This window comes from Canis lupus, chromosome X (assembly GCF_048164855.1).
Source record: "Canis lupus baileyi chromosome X, mCanLup2.hap1, whole genome shotgun sequence".
Classification (NCBI taxonomy): Eukaryota; Metazoa; Chordata; class Mammalia; order Carnivora; family Canidae; genus Canis; species Canis lupus.
This window is the reverse complement of record NC_132876.1, coordinates 21,101,487-21,127,528: the sequence shown is the minus strand read 5'-3', so window position 1 is coordinate 21,127,528 and position 26,042 is coordinate 21,101,487. Positions and strand designations below refer to the sequence as shown.

The window sequence follows — 26,042 nt, the reverse complement described above, 5'->3', positions numbered from 1 at the left end:
CTGCCCTTCACCAAGAACAGCCTCAAGGACAACTAGAATCCAGTGGCTTCAGATTTGACAAGGAGGGGGCCCAGCTCAAGGCCAGAGTCCACTCAACCTCTTAAAAGGCCAAACCTTTCTTAACTGCTAGTCCCCACAGTTCTAACACCACTGGGTTTTGTCAAACTACTTCCTCTTGGGGGCGGTATTGCCCTGGAAAAGCCAATTAACCCACCTCCCTGGGAACCACCCCCTCCCCCCCATTAAAAAAAAAACAACCCACCAAGCAACAAAGGAGTCAGGAAACAAAGTTGTCTAGCCATTTGCCCAGTTTGGGGGAAAGCTACTAGAAAAGATAAACTTTAGCTCCTAGTTTACCTCAAAAATCAGAGACCTAAACCACCTACCCTCATCAACCATGTTTTCAAGAATTTCATTTCCATTCTACCAAGGCTTTGTAGGTCTGCTCTTCACTCAGCTTTGATCCCCAACATTTTCCCATGTTATTTGCTTCAGTTGGTTAATTCCTAGGGATCCAGGGCTAAGGGAGTAAAGAAAATGATGGGAATAAGGGCCTGGAGAAGAGCAAATCTCCCGCACCAGGCCACGTGGCTCCTGACTTATCTCAGTGCCAGGTTCCCTGAAAGTCCTCCTCCATTTTCTGCAAGAGCACCTGGCCTTGCCTGTGTGGTGGGAGGGAACCATTTGGCTAGAACCCCAAGAGCAGGGTCCAGAGCACTCGCAAATCTGATTTCCATACTGATTTCCATACAATGTTCCACTTGGAGTGACAAATATACTGGAACATATATAAATTCCAGTCAGAAGGGGCATTATTTTGCTCATAGTTTCATCATTTAACAATGGAACACAACCATATTCCAATGCATGTGATTAGGACTTTCAAAGGCTTCCTGTGATTTTTAAATTATTATTATTACGTATGTGCATGCCATTAATTGTTAGGGATCAGTTTTGTTGTGTTTTCTCATATGTAACCAAAACATAGTGCTTGCGCAAAGGATTCAGAAAAAAACCATAAGTAAAAGTACTTGTCATAAAATATTGTATTGAGCACTGATAACCTTTCACACATTTACCTCCAATCTTTCAACACACATACACAGTTTTGTATTCATGTAATAAACTATAATAAATTTTCATTTAAATTGGATTTAAGATTTATGAAGTCCTCACGTTTTAGATTCAAAATTTTCACTTCTAATTCTTTGGTAGTTTGAAATTATTGTGAAACATTTGCAAGACCTGGATTTTAGACAATAAATATTTGCAAAGAACTACTTGATTGACTCATTACTTAAGAATATTAATTAGGTTCGCACTTAATCTAGTTTCATTCATACACAGGACATCAAATGCCTATAATGCCACCACTCAATAATCTTATCTTGAGACTTGCCTTACCTGATCATTAATATAATGCCATGTATATGTTCTAAAACTAATATTGGAACAGACACTAAATACCCATTTCTCAGAACATTAGGGTTTCTTTTACACTTCGCAAAATTTACACCAAATTTTTTATCTTAAAATTATTTTTAAAAACTGCTAAGAAAAACACAATTCAATAAATGAAGGTTAAAACTGTGGTCTCTAAAATTCAGTCACCCAGATGTGTACTCTAAGAAAACTTTTAGATAGATACATGCACATCCTTTACATGCAGCTCTAATTTTTCATTAATGCTTTCTTTCATATAAATGTAAATACGGATATAAATATGCTGACAGAATTTCACATTGAAAAGCATGTATACTATAACACTGAACATCGTTGTGAATATATTGCTTTTTAAAATGTTCGCATATATGCGCATTTTATATAAAAATACATATATAGGGATGCCTGGGTGGCTCAGCAGTTGAGCGTCTGCCTTTGGCCCAAGGCGTGATCCTGGAGTCCCATGATTGAGTCCCACGTCGGGCTCCCTGCATGGAGCCTGCTTCTCCCTCTGCCTGTGTCTCCGCCTTTCTCTCTCTGTGTCTCTCATGAATGGATACATAGAATCTTTAAAAAAATACATATATATGCATATATAAATGTTACACAGGTACGCTTCTCTTTAAATATAGTAGATGCATACTGGGTACAGATTTGCACAGTCTTGAGCACTACTCTAAGCAATTTGCATACTTGCCTATCAGTATGTATTTTTGAGTGCTTGAGAATATTTTTATGTTTACCATAGAAAACCTTTCTACTCCAAGAAATTACAAAAGTTATTCTTGCTGCTGGCAGAGCATTCAATTTTTTTAAAAAGATTTTATTTATTTATTCATGAGAGACACAGAGAGAGAGAGAGGCAGAGACACAGGCAGAGGGAAAAGCAGGCTCCATGCTGGGAGCCCCACGCGGGACTCGATCCCGGATCTCCAGGATCGCGCCCTGGGCCAAAGGCAGGCGCGCGAAACCGCTGAGCCACCCAGGGATCCCCAAATTTTAAGAAATTATAAAGTAGAAAACAAATGGTACCTCGATCAGAAGAAATAACCACTTAAAAAATTGCCATGCATTCTTATCTCTTCACTTTGCACATATATGTACTTTTTAAAAATAATGGTCAAATTCCCTTCTACTTTAAGCATGAAAACAAGTTTTCCTACCATGCATCTTGAATGCTTTTAGAAACATCATCAAATACTCTTTGGAATTTCAACATGTCTTAAAATTTTGCCACCTGTTTTTACATTTCTAGAAACAATTATGCTTCTTTACAATGTACCTGCTCCAACAGCCATGTATGAAGTGAGGCGAGGTCACAGGTAATGCCACCTCCAGCAGAAAAGGACTTTTGAAATGTGGGTTCATCTTCATTCTTCTTCACTTGTTTTTGGTTCCCATCAGTTTGTGCAAAGCCTGACCTTGTAGCAGAAGTACTAACTGTTCTTGGCTTGGCTAGGTGGTTCCATATGTCTCCAGACTCTCCCAGCTCCAATTTGGGTGCATCTGAGATCTCCAGCAAGCACACTGGGCGGTGCTATAAGCCACCAGGAATTGTCCTGTCCGCTCAGATTCTGCTACCAAAAAGGTCCAGCATCCCAGAGTAAGCGAACACCACGTGCTCAGAGAGGCTGGGAGAAAAGACCCACAGGCTCAGTACTTTGTTAGTGGCTTCCTCTGGTCCCGCCCACACAGGGCGAATACCAAGAACCCATCCCACAACTTCCTGTGCTCTGACTTCCTGGCTGCTGCTGGCAGCCCTGCCTCCGCACCAGCCACCTCTGACACCTGAACCCCACCTTTATTCAGAGATCAAGGAGGCCTCTGGTGGAGGCACTGAGCCCAAGTTCCGGGCCCAGCCAGTTAACCTCCCCACTGAATGGACCTTTCCAAAGTAAAAGTCATTTCAGAGAAGCCTTGGGGCTTTTTCCAGAGATTTCCTCACGATGGCAGTGTTGCTCCAGAAATTCTATCTAAGACTACCCACATGCCCTCTTCTCCCGCCCGACCGGTGTGAAAAAAATATGACCAGAGACAAAGGCGGCAGGAAATATGGCTTCCTTGCTTCTTGCCCAGTTTGAAGAAACCTGCTCACACTCTCGTGATTTTGCTTTTGATTTCCATTGGCAATCACACTGGAGCCTGAATCTGCACTCTCATCAGGCATCTTTTCCATTCAAGAACTCAATTTCCACTTACCTAGTCTCTGCCCTTCTACTTTTTCTTCACTCAGCACTCTATCTCCAGTGTTTTCTCTTGGTACCAAATTATCTTGGGATATCAGGGAACAAACCTCAGGGATCCAGGCCTAAGGGGGTAATGGTTGCACCTAAGGGCTTGGAAAAGAGCAAATCTCAGCACCAATAGAAGTTTTGACCTGGCTCACTTCCCAAATACCCTAGGAATCCTCCTCCATTTTCTGGCAAGGGCATTAGTCCTTGATGTATCTAGGGAGAAGCAATTCGTTGTCTGGAACCCCAAGAAAAATATCTGGATGGCTCTCAAGATTGCATGCTACTCCTAAAATTGTCCATATCCTCAAATATGTTTAAATACCAGTCAGAGGGGACATGATTTAGCCTCATGGTTTCATCATTTAACATTGGAACACAGGTATATTCAGTATTTTCCCTATGACTTTATTGTGTAAGTGCATGTCAGTGATTATGTCTTCGGGATCAGTTATATAGCATTTTCTCCAAAGTAACTAAGACATGATGCTTGCAAAGAATTCAAAAAATAACTGCATGCCCATCAAGAGTAAAGTGCTGCCATAAACACTACCTGTTATTACCATTGATAAACACTTGGATTTTGTCTCAGCATACACATAAAAACTCTGTTTCCATGAAGTCATGCATTAATTTCAATATACACCCAGGAACAGGTATACTTAGCTTCATACACAACAATAAGCTTACATTAAAATGAGATATCTGTGTATGTCCTAGTTTGGATCATATTTTCATGAAAAATTTTCAAGACCTGAGTTTTTGTAAATAAAACATCAGCAAAGTGTTTGTGGATTGCCACATTCACTAAAAATATTAGGATCTCAATGAAGAAATGTTTAGATCATAAGACACTTATTTAACAACTGGAAATTTAATGTCTATGATGCCACCTCTCAGTTATGATTTGAAGATTACATTTTCTAATCTCTACTATGCTAACATATATGTAATATATGTATATATATATATATATATATATTTAAAGATTTTACCTATTTGAGAGAGAAAGAGAGTGAGTGAGTGAGTGAGAAAGAGAGAAGGAGCAGAGGGAGGAGGAGGGAGAAGACTTCCCACTGAGCAGGGAGCCCAGCATGGCTCATCCCAGGACTCTGGGATCATGACCTGAGCTGAGGGCAGACACTTAACTGACTGAGCCACCCAGGCACCTTTATATATACGTTCTTAAATAAATATTGAATCACAACGACACAAGTGTGCCTCAGAAAATATAGGATTTTTCCCCTTCTCAAAAAATTTAACCTACATTTTTATTTAAAATGTTATCTTGGGGAGCCTGAGTGGCTCAGTTGGGCATCCAACTCTTGATTTTGGCTTAGGTCATGATCTCAGGGTCGTAGTATTGAGCACCCAATCAGCTCTGTGCTGGGCATGGAGCCTGCTTAAGGTTCTCTCTCTCCCTCTCTTTCTCCTTCTCCCACCCTGGAATAAACTAAACAACTAAAATAAAATAAAATAAAATAAAATTTAATCTTAATATTTTATTTATTAAAAATAGACTACATTGCTGGGATGGCTGGGTGGCTCAGCGGGTGGCTCAGCAGTTGAGCATCTGCCTTTGGCTCAAGGCATGATCCTCGAGTTCTGGGAGCCAGTCCCACATCAAGTTCCTTGCATGGAGCCTTCTTCTCCCTCCGCCTGTCTCTCTGCCTATCTCTGTGTCTCCCACGAATAAATAAAATCTTTTAAAAAATAGACTACATTGCTGAATAAATAAATAAAGTCTGTGTGCACATCATTTTAACACTGTGATCCAGGTGTATTCTATCAAGTACAAGTCTTTGTATTCTATCAAAGCTTCAAGGTGAAAGTATTTGCATTTTTTATAGTTATCAATAATCTTTCATCAATGTTTCCCTTTGTATTTGTTTATTTACTAAAACTTAGGTCTCACAAATTGTTCATGATAATGACAAACTGTCTAGGAAACAGAAATGAAAATATGATTCAAAACATGATGTATGAATAATTCCATTTTAATGTAAATGCATTGTTGTTTATGAAGCAAAATATCAGTTTGTATACGTATACACACACAGGCATACCTCAGAGATATTGTGGGTTCAGTTCCAGACCACCACAGTAAAGCAAATATCACAATGAAGTGAGTCAAATAATATTTTTGGTTTCCTACTGCATATAAAAATTATATTTACATTATAGTGTAGTCTGTTATAGGTACAATAGCATTATGTCTAAAACAAGTGTATAACTTAATTTACAAATACTGTATTGCTAAAAATGCTAGCTATCATCTGAATGAATTGGAATCACTGATCACAGACGACCATAACAAAGATAATAATAATAAAAAATTTTGAAATATTACAAGAATTACTAAAATGTGACACAGAGACATGAAGTAAGCCAATGTTATTGGAAAAAATGGTGCCTACTGATTTGCTCAATGCAGGGTTGCCACAAACCTTCAATTCACAAATAATGCAGTATGTGTGAAGCTCAATAGAGTGCCGCACAATAAAATCAGATATACCTCTATATGCATCGCATACACATATATACACAAACATACGCCCAAGTTATTGGATATATTTATTGGATAATAAATGCCCAAGTTATATGTCCATATGGACACAGAGGGTGAAGTTTGGGTGAAGTTGAATTGCATTCTTATTGTAACAATTACCATTATTAAAAATACATAATTTTTATGCATGTGTACACATATAGACAGATATATACAAATATACTCAAATGTGTGTTTGTTTCTCTTTAAACATAATTGAACACATGCTGAAGGTAGTTTTGAACAAAATCTTCATCATTATTTGATACAATTTTCATATATTCATATACATATATATTTAGAGAACTTGGAATTTCTTTATTCTCTTGTTGGAAGAGCCTTATTATCCAAGAGATTTACAAAAGGAATACCTGCTTCAGGCAAACTGTTGAAATTTTGAGAAATCAGAAGGTCAAAAATAAAGGTAGTGCATTCCCAACAAGAATAAAGACTGTTAAAAAGTCATTCTCACCTCAAGCTTATATAATATACTAATAACTTTTATTTTTTAATAATAAATTTATTTTTATTGGTGTTCAATTTGCCAAAATACAGAATAACACCCAGTGCTCATCCCGTCAAGTGCCCCCCTCAGTGCCCGTCACCCATTCACCCCCATCCCCTGCCCTCCTCCCCTAGTTCGTTTCCCAGAGTTAGGAGTCTTTATGTTCTGTCTCCCTTTCTGATATTTCCTACCCATTTCTTCTCCCTTCCCTTCTATTCCTTTTCACTATTATTTATATAACTTTTAAAAAACAAAATTGAAATTCCTTCATACTTCTGGTATTCAAATATATTTTCTGCACTTATTGTAACTGGAGTACTTTCCGGACATCATTAAATGTTCTTTGAGGGATCCCTGGGTGGCGCAGCGGTTTGGCGCCTGCCTTTGGCCCAGGGTGCGATCCTGGAGGCCCGGGATCGAATCCCACATCGGGCTCCCGGTGCATGGAGCCTGCTTCTCCCTCTGCCTGTGTCTCTGACTCTCTCTCTCTCTCTGTGACTGTCATAAATAAATAAAAATAAATAAATAAATAAATGTTCTTTGAAATACTGGTAGTTTTAAAAGAGTAGGCTCTTACGTTTAGAATTTCTCAAAATTAGACATGCTTCTTTTTTAAAAAAGATTTATTTGTTTATTTTAGAGAGACAGAGAGAGCATGAGCAAGCAGAGGGAGAGGGAGACAAGCAGACTCTTCGCTGAGTGCAGAGCCTGACATAGAACTCTATCCCAGGGCTCTGAGATCATGACCTGAGCCAAAATTAAGAGTCAGCCATGCCACCTAATGGACTGAGCCACCCAGACGCCCCTCAAAATTAGACATGCTTCTTAACAATAAGCCCAGGTACAGTAGCCATTTATAAAGAAGTGCAGGAATTCACAGGTAATGCCCTCTCAAACAGAGAAAGACTTGTAAAATATGGTGTATCCTCAATCCTATTGTATATGCTCATATACATTCCTTAGGTCTTAGGAGGTCAATGTAGCAAGTTGTCACCAATAATTTTTTCTGTACATATTTGTTCCAGATTTGCTATTGAATTATAATATAAACATTGTGAAGAACCTTAAAGAATACACAAATCTCTGGAAGATATATGGAAACACCTTGTCCCAATTGAGCTATCCCAAGGGAACCACTATGGACAGCTTAATGGGTACCTTTGTTTAAATGTTGTAAACAAGATGTACAACTATGCAGGAAAGCTGATATTATTTAATTAAATAAATGTAGCCTACTGTTCATTAATAAACTCTCCTTATTTGCTCACAAGGTGCTTAAAACACACAAACACTCACCCACAGATAAGACACAGAGAGAGAGAGGCAGAGACACAGGCAGAGGGAGAAGCAGGCTTCCTGCAGGGAGCCCGATGTGGGATTCAATCTCAGGACCCCAGGATCACCCCCTGGGCTGAAGGCAGATGCTCAACCACTGAGCCACCCAGGCATCCCTCTTTTCCTATAACTTTCAACCGACATGATCTATATATGGTATTTTCTTGTGGTTTGAAATTTTTCCTTTTTTCATGCTTTTCTCAAGCCTTTTATGGCAAAGGACATTTGAAATATTATTAAATCCAAGAAAACTGGATTTTATGTTAAATAATAATTTGCTCAAAGACTTTGGACACATGACTATTAAAGGTAGGACATATAATCATTCCAGCATGCACACAGAACTGTGTATATTTTTATAGAAAAACAGCATTTTGCAATAATGATCCTTTATAAATTGCAGTTTCATTAAATTTATATTGGGACCATTTTTTCTTATGTTCTGTACATTTCAAAAGCATCTCTTATTGTGTTCAAAATTTCAATCCTTGACACAGGTCTAATTAAAATCTGTAGGTTCTACTTTATATTCTTTTTTCCTCCCAGCTTTGCTGAGATATAATTACCACATAATCTACCTTTCATTCTTGAGAGGTAGATCGTAGCAGTAGTTTGCTTAGAAGACCTCCAGATCCTTTGTTTTGTGCATATTCACTCTTAGAATTCAAATGTGTTTATGGTTGTAGGCAATCATAAAGTAGAGAAAACAGTCTTTGATTTTCTCTTTCTTTTTCTTAGCAAACTGAGAGGTTTGATCTCAAAAGTCCAAAAACTTGATATACTCATCCAAATCAATGGTATGAGATACAGAGATTACAATTTAGTCTTTATGAAGTCTGAAGAAGATTCCCTTATATGCTTATAGGAATATGTGTGTGTATGCAATCTGAAACTTTAGATGTACATAGAAGCATGAATATGTGACCCATAACCAAGAGAAAAATTAGTCAATAGAACCTGGCCCAGATATCGCCAAAGACATTGAATGAACAAATACAGACATGAAAAGAGCTCTTAGAGACACCTGGGTGGCTCAGCAGTTAAGTGTCTGCCTTTGGCTCAAGGTATGATCCTGGAGTCTCTGGATCAAGTCCCACATTGGGCTCCCTGCATGGAGCCTGCTTCTCCCCCTGCCTGTGTCTCTGCCTCTGTGTGTGTATGTGTGTGTGTGTGTGTGTGTGTGTGTGTGTGTGTCTCATGAATAAATAAATAAAATATTTTTTTAAAAAGAGCCATTACAAATACATTTGCAGATTTAAAGGAAAGTCTGACAACAAAAAGGAAGCAAAACAAAAGTAAATTAACAAATAGAAACTTAAAACCAGTACTAAATGGAAATTATAAAATTAAAAGATTATATGAAATGAAAAATTCACTGGATGCTGAATACCATGTTCAACAGTGCATAAAAATATCAGTGAAGATGAAACATAACTATAATCATCTGATCTTAAGCATAAAGATAAATGAGTCTCCATGGAAAGAGTCTCCATGACTTTTGAGATAATATCAAACCAACATTCATGTACCTTGAGTTCATGAAGGAAAAGAGAGAAATGGCAAGAGTAGAAGGCAGAAAAAATTTTGCAAAAATAAAAGTCATTTTTCAGATTCAGTAAAAATGGTAAATGTTCTGATTGAGGAAGGTCAAATAACCCAAACAACACAAAGAAGACTGAAATAAGGAAAAACACAGTTACATTTCTGAATGCCTTCTAAAGTTAAGGCAAAATAAAAACGTCAAACAGAAGCTGATGGAATTAGTCACCAGCACACCTGCTCTAGAATAAATGCTAAAGGAAATGCTTCACACTGAAGTTTAATGATAACATATGGAAACTCTGGACTACAAAGAAGAGATGAAGAATTCTGGAAAAAAATAAATATGCAGATAAATTACGAAACAGGCTTTATATATTCTCAATTTCTTTAAAGGAAATTGACTACATAAATAAAAATAACAATGGGGTACCCGGGGGACTCAGATAGTTAAGTGTCTGCCTCCAGCTCAGGTCATGATCTCCCCGTCCTGGGATTGAGCCAGTGGCTTCCCACTCAGTAGAGAGTCGGCTTCTTCCTCTCCCTCAGCCCCTTCCTCTACTTGTGCTCTCTCTCTCAAATAAATAAAGTATTTTAAATATATAAATACATACATACATAAAACACGTAGTAGTAAAATGTTTGGAAATAAAACCAGAATATTTGAGTAGAGAAACATCCTCTTATAGCTTTATTGCATAAACTAGTAAAATATTTGACAGTAGAATATCATAAAGGTTTTGTATTTTAATCTCTAGCATTTACCACAGATAGTGGTATATCTAGTAAGTCAAGAGAGGGAGTAAGATGGTACGTTAAAAGGGACCTATGGATGTCTGGGTGGCTCAGTGGTTGAGTGTCTGCCTTTGGCTTAGGTCATGATCCTGGGGTCCTTGGATGGAGTCCATCAGGCTCCCAGCAGGGAGCCTGTGTCTCACTCTGCCTTTGTCTCTGCCTCTCACTCTGTGTCTCTCATGATAAATAAAATCTTTTTTTTTTTTTTTTTTTTTTTTAAGCACCTAAAGCGCAGCCCAGGTGGCTCAGTGGTTTAGTGCCACCTTTGGACCAGAGCCTGATCCTGGAGACCTGGGATCGAGTCCTACGTGGAGCTCCCTGCATGGAGCCTGCTTCTCCCTCTGTCTGTGTCTCTGCCTCTCTCTCTCTCCCTCTGTGTCTCTCATGAGTAAATAAATAAAATCTTTTAAAAAATAAAAATGAAAAAAAATAAATGGCACCTAAATAATTAGAAGACAGAAGAAAGACCAGATGAGACTAATAGACAAGATTGCAAAATGGTAAGTGTGAGCCCAACCATATGAATATAAATATAAATGGACTAAACTCCAATCATATTTAAAAGGCAGAAACTGCCAATATGGATAAGTAAGGAAAACCCATTCATATGATTGATGTTTAATAGACGTTAAATCTGCAGAACATAGACTAAAATTAAGTGAAAAAGTTCTATCATACAAACACTAATCATAATAAAGCTAAAGTAGCTATATAAATGTCATGGAAGTAGATTTCAGGACAAAACATATTATCAGAGGGGAAGAAGGATATTTCATAATAATGAAAGATTAATTCATCAAGGAAATAGGGCATTGTTAAACATATTAGACTAAAACAGAGTTTCCAAAATTATTAAGCAAATATTGAGAGAACTAAAGGAAGATACATACCAATCAACAATTATAGTTGGCAATTTCATACTCCTCTCCCAGTAATTAGATAAGCAAGTAGACAGAAAATCAGTAAGAATAGAGGAGGCTTGAGTTATAGTATCAACCAAATTAATGTAATGACTTACATAAACACTCTGCACAGCAATGGAAAAATACATGTTCTCTTTAAATGCACATGGAACAATCACCAGTAAAGACCAATTTCTCAGGAATAAAAACAAGTGTCAAATTTTGAAAGGACTGAAATTATTCAGAATATGTTTTTTGACTACAACAAAAATAAATTGAACTAAAAAACTAAAGATATATGAAAAATCTCCAAATATTTTCAAATTAGACAACCCATTTCCAAGTAACTCATGGGTTAAAAAAGAAGAAATACAATGGAATTTTTAAATATTTTTGAATTGCAAATGATGAAAATAATATGAGCTATATTGAGCTATAATATATAGCTATAAAATGGATGTTTTAAAACCAGCGATTGAAGCTTCCACCTTAAGGAGCTCAAAAAAGCAAATTAACCTTAATAAAAGTAAAAGAAAAGAGATAACAAATAAAAGGGTAAAAATAAATTAGAAAATGGACAAACAATAAAAAATTAATGATATTATATGTATCCTTAACTTTTCATAATGTACCTAGAGTCCAAAGTTTACCACTTCATGCAGAATAGAGAAGCTCTACAACAATAATTGTCCATTTACCATTTTCTGATGTCCTTTATGCTGTAGTTGTCACATGTAATTCCTCTATATGCATTATAAATCCCATGAAATGTTGCAATTTTTGCTTTAATCATTCATATGTATTTTAAGGAAACTAAGTAGAAATACAGTTTTGGTATTTACCCAATTATTGAAATTTCTTTTTTAAAAAATATTATATTTATTTATTTCAGAGAAGGAGAGTATGAGTGGAGGAAGGGGCAGAGGAAGAGGGAGAGGGAGAAGCAGACTCCCCGCTGAGCAGGGAGCCCTAGGTGGGGCTCGATTCCAGGACCCTAGGATCATGACCTGAGCTGAAGGCAGATGCTTAACCAACTGAGTCACCCAGGTGCCCCCAAAATTTCTAATGTCCTTTATTAGCTCCTGAAGATCCGTGTAACCTATCTGGTATCTTCCTCAGCCTGTAGAATATCCTAGAGCATTTATCTTAGCACATGTCTACTGGTGACAAATAATCCTGGTTTCATTTTGTCTGAAAACATTTATTTCACCTTTATTTGTGGAGGATATTTTCAACAGATAACAGAATTCTGAGTTGATTTTTTTCCCCCATCAACACTTTCCAGAAGGTCTTCCATTGTCTTCCAGCCTCTGTACTTACTGATGAGAAATCCATAGCTATCTGGATAAGGCATGTAATATATGACAGCGGTAGCATTTCAAGTCTATGGGGAAATGACTGCCTTTTTGATAAGGGGTCTCAGAGCCATTGAGGATCCATGTGCACAAATGAAACTTTTTTCCTCCCTCACACTATATAAAAAACTCAATTCCATAGTCCCTTTTCAGGTAGTCAGAGAAGGTAAATTCATCATAAACTCATACTGGTACTATGGAAAGGCCATGAAATAAAGTGGTCTTTATGGATTTATGAGATAAGACTGACTGTCTCAACAGGAGTTGGAAAACCATGGCCTACCCAATTAATCTGACCAGTGACCTGTATCTATAAGGTCTGAAAGCTAAGAATAGTTTTAAATTTTTTAAATGGTTTTTTAAAAAAACAAAGAATCTATAACAGAGACTATATATGACCTGCAAAGCTTAAGTTATTTACTATCTGGCCCTTTACAGAAAGAGTTTGCTGTTCCCTGCATCTAGGACTGAATATATTTTCACCCACATTGTTTCCTACTTAGAGAAAGGGCATTTTCTGGAAACCTCACTGTGGTCAAACCTACCTTTTCTTCATGAGGATGGCATCACTGAAGGAATATGATGGTCCAGACTAGTATTCATGTTAGGCCAGGACCCAGGAGTATACTAGAATGACCTCTGGACATAAGTTATAACTTTATTTATGATATAATTTTATATGAAACCAACAGAATTCATTCCTGAGTGAAAGACAGAGGCCTAGTGAATTGAGGGTAGGTGGTCACACTTTCTGGAGAGCCTCTCAGATCACTGGCACACAGAATCAAGGGAGCACTTTCTATCTTCAGGTCTTCATCTCTCAACAAGCTGAGCAGACCAGAAAACAAAGGAGAATGCAAAAGACCACTGGGATCTTGGTTCAGGGACTATCATGGAGTCAAAGTGCAGCTGGGAGCTACAGAACCAGGGTGTTGATGTTGAGGGCTCCATGCTCAGCACGGAGTCTGCTCGTCCCTCTCTCTCTGCTCTCAATCTCTTTCTCTCTCTCAAATAAACAAATAAAATCTTTTAAAATAAAATAAGAGTTGTCTGGGTGTTGGCCATCTGGGGTACTAGGGAAGGGAGGAGTGGGGAGTGGCTATCACACATCTTTCTGCATCCAGGTTTTGGAAGATGTGGGGGAAGGACCACAAATGGCAATTACAGGGAAGGCAAGAGTGGAGAGGGCAGAAAGAGAAAGGAGGACGGAAGAAAGAGGCATACACTTGAAACCCCTATAACATCTTGTGTCAACTCTTCTCCAATTTAAAAGAAAACAATGAAAAACAGCAAAAAAAATCTCACAAAAGAATAAAAAAAGAAAGCGAACTCCCCCACACACTGTCCCCCCCTTGCATGCACATATGCACACACGCACAGAACCACATTCATTAATACCTCCAACCTCATTCTCCCAGAATGATCTGTTTTCTTTTTTCCCCCGATTCACATTTATGAAGCTAAATTATATCCACTGATGATCACCAGTGCCAACAGATAACAGGAAACAGATAAATGACTCCAGTGGCCATTTTATAAGTGAAGCTGTCTATTCATGTCCATTCATTTAACAGGCCCAGTGTTACAATCCCCCATTTAGTCTCTGAATTATAATGTATATTACTTGGTAACAACACCAGGGTTTTTCACAGAATAAGAGATTTCTCTTTCTCACATTTATTTTTATTTTTAAAAACAAATAATATTCCAAGGTAAGAGGGTCCGAGTTAGAGTGAAGGTCTGGGATTAGTTGTGTATTAAGACTGACTTCCCAAATTGCTCAGTAATTAAGAATAGTAATTTTTAAGTAGGATATGGTACAGCATAGAGGATTTCATTATGAGCTTATGAGTGGAGATAAGGTGAGGTTGAGGGTTTTTGTCAGTGCAGTGATGTGATAATGAATAGCTATGAAGAGTGTCAGAAAAGGGGACTAGGTCAGGGTTGAAGAAGACTATTTTGCATTTTCCTTGCAAATGTTTTAAAAGTGATTTTTGCAGACAGTAGATCATTTTGTTTCAGATATGTGGTAAGGGTTAGGCATGCTTGTTTCAAACATCACTTAATTTTTAAAACTATGATTTTATTTATATTAACAGATGATGTGGGGGGCTAGGGTAAAGCCAGCACCCGGGACACAAGAATCAGTTCTGTCTGTTGTGTTACTAGGTAATTTTGGAAAGTGGGGAATTCATAGAACACATAGAACAGCATGGTTCTCGGGGGGATGTGAAGATTAGGAAGACTGGCAGGTATGATGTAAGGCTCAGTGACGAATGATGGTCACGTGTATGGTGAGCATAGCAGAAGTTCTTTTTTTGGCAGGGGTGGAATACATGATAAGATAAAGTAGTGGATTTACTGAAAATGGAAGAATTACACAGCAGCTGTCGATGGTGTGAATAAGGATCAGAGATTTCTGTTCATAATATCACCAGTAGTAAAAAGGGTGATGTAAAGCAAGATGATGGTTAGGGAGGGATGCAAAATGAAGGATAGCTCTTTCTCATATAACTTTCTTATCTCACAATCACAGGCACTACAGGGGACAAAGGAGCAGGGATGTGCCTAATAGTTGGGGATAGTTAAATATGGTATCAGGGTCAGTGATAGGATGAAATTGGGGTGGCTGTTTGAACATTACTTGGACATTGAAAAAGAATAATTTATAATTGAAATGCTTAGTAGCAGTAAGGGATCACATGAGTGTCAGTGACAGGTTGAGTATCATATGTGTCTATTTTTCAGACTAGCTGCTCATAAAACAGCATCTTTATTATCATGATTTTTAAGACTATCTATTTGAGAGAGAGAGAACAAGCAGTGGGGGAGGGGCAGGGGGAGAAAGAGAAGCAGACTCCCCAATGAACAGGGAGCCCAATGCAGGCCTAGATCCCAGGACCAGGAGATCATGACCTGTGCAGAAGGCAGATGCTTAACCTGACTGAGCCACCCAGGCACCCCTATTATCATGATTATTATATGAATGTCAGGGTAAGAGTTAGGAATGGGATAGATCTGGAAATTTGTGAAGGTTGGAGGATGTCTGTTTTCTATATAATTAAACATTGAAAATACTGATTTTACATAAGAGAAGTTTTTGGATGGGGGTCAGGGATAGAGGTCAAGTCAGCAGTGGCTGATACACTGAAAAAAGTGTCAGGATAAGGAATATGCTAAGGATGGATACTTTACATATTACTTCATCAAGAAAACAGTACATAGTACAAATAGGGTGCGGTCACAGAAGGAGTGATGGGGATAGACATCTTGTTGGCTATAGTTGACTATAGTTCACTAAAGTGAAATATAGTGATTTTTACATATAATCAAAGAGTATTCTCTTATAACTATCAGAATGTTTGTTTGCTATATTACTTGGTAGTAGAAAGCACTGCTTTTACATAAGGGATAGGTTTAGGGGTCTATGTTGGAATGAGATTACAGAATAGATGAAGTAGCAGGGATGGATTGAGGCCAGGTTCAGAGATACCTACATTGCACATTACTTGTTCAGAAATAAAGTGGCAGTCCTGTAGCAATGAATACACCTAGGACCCCAATCTTGGTTTTTAATGTCATTCTCCAATAAAGGGAACCAGGACTCCTTGGAGAAATGCCTGATTCTAAGACTGGGACAGGAAATATACAAGATGAACCTGGAGCATCTTCCAGTGCCAGAAAGTAAAAAAGTTCTCCCCAAAAATTGCACCAATGGGAGTTGTCAAAGGGACATAGGGGCCAATAGATCGAGCTCCCAATGACTAAAGTGGGAACAATTTTGCCAACAAAATAAACTAGTATTTGATTGTAATTCAACATGTAAAATAAATATATCCAAGAGTCCACACTGTTATAAATAAATGATTGGATAATTAAGTGAAGGAAAAGAGACAAATCTCCCATGCAAAGAATCCCAAATAATGTATGTAGCTACTCAGCTTTCAAGAAGGGAGAGCATAATTCTCCGCTCCGTAAAAATGGGCTGATTGTGGTGACTTACTTCCTAACAGTACAGCATAAAAGAAAGAAAAAAAAGTAGCTGTATCATAGAGGAGCCTGAAAAACACTATGTCACCCAGGTAATCAAGGTTAACTTCAACACTAAGTTCTGTTAACAGTATATACTTTCGACATGATGTGATGAAAATGGCACTTGACCTCTGTGATCTTCTTCCTCAAAAACCTATAATGCCAGTTTAATCGTGAGAATAAAAACACACAAACTCCAATATAGGGACATTATACTAAATATCTGACCTGTATTTTTCAAGACTATCAAGGTCATCAAAAACAAGCAAAGTCTGAGAAGCTCACAGCTCAGAGGAGCCCAAGAGACATGACGAGTAAATATAACTGTATCCTGGATGGGATCCTGGACCCCCTAAAACAAGGACATTAGGTAAAAACTAAGGAGATCTAAAGAGAGTATGGACATTAGTGAATATGACATATCAGTAGTGGTTCCTTAATTGTGACAAATGCACTGCACTAATATAAGATGCTAACAATAGAGGAAATTGGGTGTGGGGTATGTGAACTCTCTGTATGATCTTTGCAACTTTCCTGTAAATACAAATCTATTCTGAAATTAAAAGTTTGTTTTAAAAATAAATGACATCATAAAAGCTGAGGGGCTCGGTGGGTGAGGCTGAGAGATATGCTGAAAATTATAAGTGGCTTGAATGTCAGGTGTAGGGATATCTAGTTTACACCTTACTTGGTATTATGTCTTTAAAAAATGATTTTATATAGGATGAGGAATGGGGTGGGTTTCAGAGATGAAGTGAGGGGTAGGTATTTGATAAAGTGAGAGCAAAGCATGGTGAGGCCCATGTGTGGCTTGAGGATTTGAGAAGAGGTGTTAGGAAGATTGTTTTGCACATCGATTGGTAGTAAAATAGTGTGTGTGTTTGTTTACAAAGGAAGTAGGATGATGTAGGCACCTCAGAGTAGGCTTGGGATGGAATAAAGTAGAAGCTGCAGGAAGAAGCTATAGAGGAAAGGCTAAACTTTAGGTATTGGAAACAGATGTGATGAGGAAGATGTGAACAATTGATTCTTATATTATTTGGCAATAAGATGGGAAAGAACACAGTGATTTAGTCCTATTCTGTGGTAGTCTATGTACAGCCATTTTAATTACTCCCAAAGTCCTGCTAGTATTTAAAACTTTCTGTGTCTTCATTACACTGAGAGATATCCTTGTGTGTAAAGTTACAACGCAGGAGACTGGATGGTGTGTGGGCCAACAGGATGGCCCTGGAGGATGCCACACATCAAGGAGGTTTCTCATCCCCAATGATCACACTCATCATTGACCCTCTTAAAGTTTTATATTAGGGTGACCAGGGGACAGGTATTATGAAAGTTTCAGTTCAGCAGAACTGTATCACCAACTATTGTACTGTCATGGTATTTCAGGATCTAGGTCAATGTCTTCAGGGCCTCACCAACTTCCTGATCAGACCTCTTCTTGCACTTTGAATTGAGTTCATCTTATAACCTAGTGCCATATATTTACCCCTAGAAGATCCTTCAAATCACATAGGGAGCTTTTGAAAAAAACAAAAACAAAACACCAAAGCCTATACTCCATACTGAAAATTCTAATTTTCTGTTTGGTATGAAACCCTGACATCAATATTAAAAAAATTTTCTCCAGGTGACAACCATCAAGCTAATGCCTGTTTTCTGTTCCCTTCTTCTGATTACTTTCCCAGTTTCATCAACACTTGCCTTTAAGGTCATGGTTGTCTATTCTTGTGGGCTGTTGAGTCTTCCTCCATCCAAACTGGAGACAACTACTGAACACTGGACACGGGGCACACAGTTAGCTTCCTGTCTGGATATCCTGGCCAGGCCCCAACTCCCCTTCAAGTTAGCAAACTGAAGCAGGGAAGGTATGGTGAGCCATCCCTCAAGGAAGAGAGCAGAGGGCAGGAGCTCAAGTGGGCCTGCATGTGTCCTCACTGATCCAGAGGGAGACAGAACGTGCAGACTGGCCATGGTAACTTCGAGACTTCTGGACTGTTCTTTGCTCCTTGTGGCTCCTGTGCAGGTTAGCCTTGCTGTGTGTGTCCTGAATGTGTCTCTGCCTGGTGCTGAGGGAAGCCCTCCCAACAGGTTGCTCATGTGCCGGCCATCTGGGCCCAGGGAGGGAGGAGCTGGGGTGGCAGCGATCCCCTTTGCAGTCGATCCCCTTTGCAGTTGTGCTTGGGGGTGTGGAAGGGAATCCAAAGGGTAGAGTGGGAGGTGGCAGCTACAGAGAAGGGAGAAGGCAGGGTCCCAGGTCTTACATCAAAGCTGGGGAAGAAGAACAGGGTGGGACCAGGTGAGGCTGAGAGGGAATCCAGCTGCTGAGCAGAGGAAAAGCTCCAAGTGTTTCCAGGCCAAGCCTGGAGGGCCAAAGAAAGGTGAGCAGCCCTAAGAGGCCTTTGTCAGGGAGGGCCTGTCCCTGTCCTCTGAGGGCCTAACTGCCACCAAAAAAATTACCATCGACGCACTTCCCCCCCAGCTCCGCGCTTTGTGCACAGAGAGAGCCATGCTGGGGCCCAGCTGGGGCCTCTCTGCCCATCAGGGTGAGGACCCAGTGGGAAGGCCCACAGGCCAGAGCCAGCTTCTCTCTGGGACACCACTTCCTGACCCTCCAGCTGTGGTTCTTAAATTATGAGTGTCACAAAAGCCACGGTGGAACGGATGACAGCTACGGGGAAATGCACCAGTATAGCTTTCACATATGACTCAAGGGGGGAGGAGGTAACTTTCACAGAGCCTCTCGCCCTTCCCTTCCATCCCCAAGTAAAGAACCCCTGCTCTGCCCTCCTGTTCTTCCACTAGCCAGCTCAAACGCGCCCATCCTGCGTTGGGTGTCCTATGCCACAATGACCGCTAGATGTCGACAGAGACCTGGCAGGACGCCTCACCTTCCCTTCTAGGGCTAAGGACAACCTTTTCATGGGGCCGGTTTGTCCTTGCCCAGGAGTGAAATTAGGGCTCAGGACAAGAGTGGCCTCAGATCTGTCCTTCACCATTCACAGGCAACTTAGAGAGAATAAAGACTAAAACTCGCTCTCTGCTGGTACCTGGTACATCCTCCTTTTGCAATCCTCTCCCTGCCCTGATCACACAGTGTGTTGGTTGATTTCCACCCTTCGGAGCCTGTAGGACAGATGCTGCCAATGTAGCTGCCTTTGCTGTCCCTGTGTTCCCCAAACCTACAGCCTCCCTTCTCCAGGTGGGAGTGGATGGAGAGCTAGCTTCTCTCTTGATCTCAGCATAACTCACTATCTAGGAGTACTGTGGGCAAGGTGAAGGACATGGGCCACATTTAACAGCTCTGTGACTTTGAGCTCTTTACTTAGCCTCTCTGAGCCGACCTCATGGGATGATTATGGGAATGAAATGATTCGATATTTCTTTTTTTTTTTAAAGATTTTATTTATTCATTCATGAGAGACACAGACAGAGGGAGAAGCAGGCTCCATGCAGGGAGTCTGATGCGAAACTCAATCCTAGGACCTCGGGATCACAACCTGAGTCAAAGGCAGACGCTCGACCACTGAGCCACCTAGGTGTCCCTGATTTGATATTTCTAAAACACTTTGAACAACACCTGGCACGTAGTAGGTAGTATATGTTAGCTATTCTAATTTGTCCTCTTGGGTCCTTATAATAAGGCCTCAGTAATTAGCTTTTTCTATTTTCTTCATCATCATCATCATCATCATCATCATCATCATCATTACTGGCATTTCCCCTTTAGGGCTCCTACTTTCTGACTATGGACTTTGCCCCTGACTTCACCAACTGTGTCTGGCAGTTGCTAAGTTCTTTTTGGTCCCCGTTTTCTACAAAGCCCTGGTGTTGCTGTTGCCGTTGTTGGGCTCTGGGTTGAGGCAGGCCTGATAGTGTTTTATCTGCGTCCCAGTATTCTTTGAGAACACCAGAGAAAGAATATTAGGGAAAGTAGAAAATCCCTTGATCTGCAGATAGAAACCTTTCCTTTTGGTGTAAATATTTGACCCTCGAAGCACAGCTTCAGATCCCATGCTCTTAGGATGCTAGTTAAACTTCTAGCCGGCAGGTACTGTGCTTTGCCTAATCAAGTACATGGTTTTGTTTGACCAAGAATTTACGTGGCTCCCAGGTTCCCATATTCAACTACTTTGCTAATCGAAAGCTGAGGAATGTCTTAAATGCTTCATATGTTAACCATGTTGGGTTGTTCACCATGCTAACTGAACCAGAGCTAAGAGAACTGGAAATGCAGACAGTCTCACTTTGGGCAGAGCCTCAGTACAGAATTAGGCACCTTCCTCCAAAAACCAGCCTGCAGGCTATTTAGAGAGCACACCAAACTAGAATTTGTCAACTGCATTGCATAATCAACCAGATGTGTCCACACAATGACTTGTGCTAATACATTACAGATAAAGTCATGGAATAGAACCAAGTGTTCCTAATGAATATATTTCAAGAATAATTTCAGTGAGTAGAAAAACAAGGCTCAGCATGAAGAAGGTGCTTGCAAAGCTAAGACTGACCAGATAGTGCATGGTTGGGCTGGGTAGTTTCATTAGCAATTCCTTCTGTACCAATGTCTTAAGCCATCCTCTAAAAATTCACGGCAAACTTCCAGATTTTTGTTAAGATAGGCTAGGTCATTCATATCAGCCTGCCCTTTGGGAAAAAAAAAACTTCTATATTTTAATTTATATTCAGTGCTATTTTTTAATTTTTATTTTTTAAGTCATCTCTCCACCCAATGTGGGGCTCGAATTCACAACCTCGAGATCAAGAGTCACACTCTCCACCAATTGGGCCAGCCAGGGGCCCCTGAAAGAAACTTTTAGCAACCTGGATGAAATGTGAAGAATACCTTCTTTAAAGACTTGAAAAGCTGGGACACCTGGGTGGCTCAGCAGTTGGGAGCCTCCCTTCGGCCCAGGGAATGATCCTGGAGTCCCGGGATCGAGTCCCCATCCAGCTCCCTGCATGGAGCCTGCTTCTCCCTCTGCTGTGTCTCTGCCTCTCTCTCTGTGTGTCTCTCATGAATAAATAAATAAAATCTTAGAAAAATAAAGAATTGAAAAGCTGAAAGGGAAATAAGGTGTTACCTGAACAAAATAAAGAGAAAATAGAGACCTAGATATTTTCCAAATCAGAACATTATTTACATAACCTCTTAGGATAAGAAGAGCATAAACCAAAGGTTGAGATGTATACAAACTAGAGAGTCTAACATGACTATCTTCCTTCAATTAGGTGGCACCCAAAAGACTCCATCCTGAGGGTACAGGATGTGGCCCAGCCCTCACACAGAAGTTCATCTTAGGTTCTACTTCCTTGATATGTAGACAATTCCAAACGTAAAAATTTAAGGGTGGCCTCCACTAAGAGTATGCCCAATTATCCCCCCAGTACTCCATCTGACAGAGGCAAATGGAAATACTCTCTGGAAGAATGTGACTTCATTGTAGCTAAAGTTCTTACTATAAATAATTGTTAAAGTATGAAGATCAGAATAACCAGGCAAATAAACACACAAGGCATATGGGCAGGAGCAAGCAAAAAAAAAATAGACCAAAAGGAAACACAGGAAATTTCAGTTAATGGAATTATGAGACACAGATCCTAAAACAACTATGGGTGTCATGTTTAAAATTATGAAAAAGGAAATCCCACTTCTGATCTGTGTAAAATAACAGAGACCAATTTACTCTCATGCCTGAACAAACAAAAACTACAAATAAATGAAATGATGATTATCAAGACACTGGACATTAGGTTACCAGGGACAGTGACCCATAAAGACAGTTAACTGAAAATGTATTCCCCACATCTGTCTTAGCTTTTCTGCCTTAAAAGTTTCCAGGTCTCCTCACCAGAGCCTGCTGGACTTCCTGAATTGAGGAGATGGGAAGGAGTGTTGGAAAGAAAGAAGTGGCTGAAGTTTGCTAGACAGACTACCAGGGAGGGGACTGCACAGGGAGGAAACTTAGCAGATCTACAGGGATACATGTGTGATGTGTGAAACTACCCAAGACTGGAGAAGAGCTATCCAAAAGGACTAGAAGGAACAATACCCAGCACTTGTGTGAGACCTAGAATAGAACCTAGTCTTACAAATCAGAACATTGAAAATATCACAATTCATGTCATTGGGTGCAGTACTCATAAAGGTCTTGCCTCAGTAGTGTGGCATGATTACTCCTCCCCTAAACATGGTTCTTGTGCTAACAGATCCAAAGAACCTACCTCTTTCCAAGTAGCTAAACCACATTCTAGGAAAAAGGTAAAAAATATTTCCAGAAATACAAAGATACCCGGTATCCAAGAAAGTAAAATGTCACAATGTCTGGTATCCACCAAAACATTATGGGCAGGCAAAGAATCAGAGAAATACAATGCAAAATGAAGGAGAAACCAATGAAATTGACCTGAATCTGACATAATTGGTAATACTGGCAGAAAAGGAAATTAAAACAAGTGTTATAACTATATGTCTGTGTTCAAAACAACAAAAAGAAGACATGGAAGATATAAAAAAAGCCCAAGTCAAAATTCTATAGATAAAAATTATAATATTTAAGCTGAAGACTATACTGGATGAGATCAACATCACCTTAGCCATGGCAAGTAATGAACTTGAAGACATAGCAATCAAATGTCTATCTATCTATCTATCTATCTATCTATCTATCTATCTATCTATCATCTATCTATCATCATCATCTATCTATGTTCTATCAAATATTGAGCTCATACTTCTAGCAATCTAACAAAATATGTTTCCATTTAGTGTCCTCCTTTTCATATTTGTAACTACCTTCTCTGACAATGAGAAACTTGGCCTTTATTACCCAAATATATTTACTTTTATGCTTAATACCAGAATTCACTAAAAGTTGTTCAGAATTGATCATGTGTAACTATAAAGAACAAACTTATCTTGAAACCTATGCAAAATTCATTTTTGAGGTAAATATAGATAGGATGATAGACACATTGATATAGAAAGAGATATATATGCACGTCTCTTTATATATATTTATATATTACATTTACATATACATGCATTAAAGTGCATACTGTATATACATACATGTATTTCCTACATCTGTCTATGGAGAAAGCATGAAGAAATATGACACCACACTAGCAATTAGCAAACTTAGTGTTCAGATCTTATTTCAGAAATAACATTCTCTACCCCAAGGAAACAAAGTTCTTTGGAGAACTGGTGATCCCAGGGCTGGGACTGGAACAGTACATGACAACCTTTGCACAACATGCTGATGAGAAAAGAAGGTGGTCAAAGAGTGGTGGGTACATGTCAAAAGGACAGAAGAGCCAGCGTAAAGTGTGTACCACTGGCCAAATCAGGGACAATCTGAGCATCAGTGTTAAATAATGGCAAAAATAGATTATGATCCACTGAAAAATAGAAGAATTCTATCTTCTGAAATAAATAAGTAAGTAAATAAATGCCAAGGAAGGAAAAACTTTTTCTTACCATGGAATATGAACTAGTAAGTACAGAAGAAATGATGGAATTAGAAAATCACCATTTGTCAGCCATCATAATAATAACTGATTCAGGCAAGAACCAACAATGGATACTAACACTAGCCGTAAACATTTGATGTATAATAAATTAATCCCATAGTCTCAAAATATCTCCCAGAAAATATTTATTATTTACAAAGGGGAATAGTATAACTTTACAGTGGAGAAACCTGGCAGACACCGCTTTAACGAAATTATCAAAACGATCACAACATTAACAACATCAGTGATGGAACAAATTGACATTTCTTTGCATCTTGTTATGATGCACGGAGAACATATCACTTCTGTGATACTTCTGCCAAAAATGCATAACGAGAATCTAAATCACGAGGAAACATCAGACAAACCCAAATTGAGGGATATTTACAAAATAACTCCTATGTAATCCTCAAAAATTTCAAGGTTATGACAAAGGCAAACGGATGAATCGCTTCAGATTAAAGAGACTATGTAAAGAGACATGACAATTGAATGCAACTCACAATCCACAAGTTTCTTTTCCTATAAAGGACTTTGTTGAGATAATTGGTAACATTTGAATAAGTTCTGTTGCTAGACTAACAGTGCTGTTCATGTTAATTTCTTGGTTTTTGTAATTGTACTGTGGTTTTAAAAGAGAATGACCTTATTCTTTTTTTTTATGATAGTCGCACAGAGAGAGAGAGAGGCAGAGACACAGGCAGAGGGAGAAGCAGGCTCCATGCACCGGGAGCCCGACGTGGGATTCGATCCCGAGTCTCCAGGATCGCGCCCTGGGCCAAAGGCAGGCACTAAACTGCTGCGCCACCCAGGGATCCCGAGAATGACCTTATTCTTAATGAATATAAACTGAAGTACTGTGTCTCCAATTTATTTTAATGGTTCAGAAAAAAAACCACACACACACACATATATGTAAACACACACAGAGAATGATAAAGCAAATGTAATAATATAATCTGTTGGTGGGATGCCTGGGTGGCTCAGTGGTTGAGCACCTGCCTTCAGCTCAGGTCATAATCCCAGGGTGCTGGGATCAAGTCCCACATCAGACTCGCCTCAGGGAACCTGCTTGAACCCTCTGCCTATGTCTCTGCTTCTCTCTGTATTTCATGAATAAATGAATAAAAATCTTTTAAAAATATATAATCTGGGACGCCTGGGTGGCTCAGCAGTTGAGTGTCTGCCTTCGGCTCAGGACGTGATCCTGGGGTCCTGGGATTGAGTCCCGCATCAGGCTCCTCCATGGAGTCTGCTTCTTCTCACTCTGCCTGTGTCTCTGCCTCCCTCTGTGTCTCTCATGAATAAATAAATAAACTCTCTAAAATATATATATATATGTAAATATATATATAAAATCTTTTGGTAATCTGAATGATAAGTACTATATTTAATTTCTCTGTAGGTCTGAAATTAGGTTTAAAAGGTTTTTAAAAATCCATCATGCTTAATACAATGAGAAAGGTTTGTTAAAACTATTAGGTAGAAATTGTATAAGAAACAAGATATTTACACAGTCCCAAAATAGAAAATAGTAATTTCCCAGTGAAGAACACTAACATACATCACCATCAGCAAGTATTCGATGTTAACATCATTAATGTTGAAATAAACAATATCTTGTGTCTCCTGATAGTATGCAATGTGAAGGAAACTAAGTTCATAGGAAAACCTGAATCTAATTCTGACGCAATGTCACATGACTCCAAATTGAGAGAATTGAATTATTAAACACAACTGAACTGTATTCTTCAAAATTTTGAGTCATAGAAGACAGACTGAGGAACTGTTTCAGATTAAAGGATAATAAAGAGACATGACAACTAAATAAATGTA

The 26,042-nt window shown here is 39.0% G+C and overlaps 2 pseudogenes; one reads left to right on the top strand and one right to left on the bottom strand.

Moving 5' to 3' along the window:
- LOC140628414 (large ribosomal subunit protein eL13 pseudogene) overlaps nucleotides 1-3,050 on the top strand; it is a 118,288-nt pseudogene extending 115,238 nt beyond the window's left edge.
- Nucleotides 1-26,042, bottom strand: part of LOC140628637 (elongation factor 1-alpha 1 pseudogene) — a 278,649-nt pseudogene that overhangs the window by 157,408 nt on the left and 95,199 nt on the right.